Below are 2800 nucleotides of genomic sequence, written 5' to 3'. Positions count from 1 at the left end.
ATGACTTAACCTCTGAGTCTCAGTTTCCTCCTCTGGAAAGTGGTCATGATAACACCGGCCTCATTAGGTTGTCCTGAGAATTAAACAAACATCCTCTGTCACATTGCCTGCCTTTTCATCGATGCTTAGTAAATGTCTCATTCCCTTCCCTTCCCTGTTCCCCCACCCCACCCCACCCCCAAGCTGCCCCAGATAAGTGTTTCATTCCTGGTTTACAATGGAGAAACTGAAGGCAAGTCTACTGATGTGAGTCTGTTGGTTAATTCACACAAAGTCACACCCTGCCAAGTGGCAGACCCCAAATTAAATCCCAGATCTCTGACTCCAGGCCCAGGGCTCCTTGCACTGCAGTGAAGAGCAAACATAAAGACAATCTAGTGACTTTTTAATAAAGGCCAAATTAATTCAGTTTAAAGGATTGTCCTTCGGTTTGGCATTCTGTCCTCTTTCTCACTCCCTCTCTCTCTCTCATCCTTTCTTTCTCTCTCCTTTAGTGTTAGAACGTCCTTTATCTGAAGAAATGGCGTATTTTTTCCTTACTTGGAAACAAAGCTAGCTACACAACATCTCTCCCCACTATTAGAAAACTGCCTCAAATATCCTATGTAGGCTGCTACTTTTTTCCCTTTGGCAGAGGGCTGACCCCAGGACTTCTGCATCAGAGGGGCAAAGGTGGTGGTTTGGTTGGGAGGAGGAGGGTGGGAGAATTGCCTTGAAGCTGGTTGCGTAACTATTAGCCTTGGTTTGGAAGCATTCACGGAGATTTTAGAGAAATGAGAGCCCCACCCATCCACGTGCCGCCGCAGCACACCAGCACAATGTCTTCTGAGAAGGAACCCCGAAGTGCTTGGACAGGCAGCACCCTCCCCATGTGGTCCTTCCCTGGCCAGTTAGAAAGTCGTCTCTGCCTTTTCTCTCTAAATGGTTTCCAGCAAGTCTCATGGGGAAATTTTTGGGTTTGAATGAGGAGTGTAAAAAATGTGGTCAGCATATTGGCTCTGGTATTTTTTTCCCCATGCAACCAGCCCCAGGAGGTGACTGACAAGCTGGGCCAAGTGCACTGAAGACCTTGTCTCTGGTCACCCATAACTCCTGAGCCTTCCAGACCCCGCAGGACCCCGCAGGACGGCAGAGAGCCATAAATCCAGCAAGCTGGGGCTGGGAGCTCTCTAATTGCACTGGGGGAAACGCGGCCGATCTGATTGTTGAAAATACGACCACTTCGGAACAAAATGAAGCAACAGAGGAATGGCAGGAGGGATTGTGCGTTTTTTCGTCTGTACAACAAAAGGGCTGGATTACACATTGATGAAATTCTGCGTTCCACTTTGTAACTAAGGTCAAGCCTGATCAAGCAGATATGGGAGATGTCAGGGCAGGAAAGCAGAATTAGGGGACCCAGGGAAGCTGCTGTTCCACACTGAGCTTGTTCCCCTCAGACTAGGGCGGCTGTGGGAGGCACACTGGAGGGCCAAGGACAGGGCTCTCCGCTGTCATCAATCTGTCCAGAGCCACTAGCTTTGCGGACTCGGCCAGTGCATCCGAAGGCCCTGGGTTTTGTTCCTCGTCCTCTGACATTCGTCCTCTGAAACCTCAACAGCCCATTCTGGGTGGCCTGGCAGGCCCTCTTGGTGATCAAAACAGAGAGGTGTCTACACGGCTGCGCTCCCCGCTCCCCTAGCAGGTGATTGGGTGGACAGGGCAGCGGAGGACAAGGGACCAGCAGGGGTCCCGCGACTGCCAGGTCCAAGTGCACCTCCTGCTCACCTACTCAGCCCCTCTGTCCTGTCTCTCCCCCTCCCCGGTTCACTGCCCCATCTCGCCCCCTCCCTCACAATCCCTTCTCTCTTGGTGGGAGCAGGGTCAGTGACGCTAGTCTCTTCTTTGGCTATTTCCCTGACCCTGGTCTGAGCATCAGTCTCCTACACAGGCAAGGTCAAGACACACAGTAGGCTTTCAACATCAAGGAGGGCAGAGACTGGATGCTTAATCCTTAGTATCACATCGGTGGTTTTTTAAGAATACTGAGCATGGGGACACCTGGGTGGTTCAGTCAGGTAAGCTTCCGCCTCTTGATTTCAGCGCAGGTCATGACCTCAGGGTCGTGAGACTGAACCCCACATCGGGCTCTACGCTCAGCAAGGAGTCTGCTTGAGATTCTCTCTCCCTTTCCCTCTGCCTTTCCCCCCACTTGCACTCACTCTCTTGCTTGCGTGCACTCTCTCTTAAATAAGTTTAAAAATACTGAGTAGAGAATTACCTGGGGAGCTTGTTAAAATGCAGATTCCCGGCCCCCACCCGAGTCCACTTGAAATACAGTCTCCTGGGTGGATAGCTGGAAATGTCATTTATAACCAGCTCCAGCAGCTGCTGGTGCATGCAGGTGGTCTGGGTGGACATTTTGAGAAACAGTGCTCTGATTGGGGATTCCTGTCTCTATTCCTACTGCATACCTGGACTTGTGGGAAAACCACAGGAAGCTTACAAAATGCCCCACCCTCGGGGCACCTGGCTGGCTCAGTCAGTGCAGCATGTGACTCTTGATCTCCTGGTTGCGAGTTTGAGCCCCGAGTTGGGTGTAGAGATGACTTAAAAAAAAAAAATCCTAAAAAAAAAAAAAAGAAGAATTTACAAAATGCCCCACCCTCAAAGGGTTCACAGTCCAGCAGGAGAAAGAAGATACCACAGGAGCAATTAGTGCTCAGGTCCTGACAGATGCCGTGTGCTGTGAGAGTCTAGCAAAGGGCTGGCTGAGTCGGAGGCAGCTCTGGGAGGGAGGCGAAGTCCAGGCAGGGTGAGG

The sequence above is a fragment of the Eumetopias jubatus genome, unplaced genomic scaffold (assembly GCF_037043125.1).
Source record: "Eumetopias jubatus isolate StellerSeaLion01/CBP00866 unplaced genomic scaffold, mEumJub1_p1.0 scaffold_12, whole genome shotgun sequence".
Classification (NCBI taxonomy): domain Eukaryota; kingdom Metazoa; phylum Chordata; class Mammalia; order Carnivora; family Otariidae; genus Eumetopias; species Eumetopias jubatus.
The sequence above is the reverse complement of the archived record's forward strand: the minus strand, read 5'-3'. Positions refer to the sequence as shown.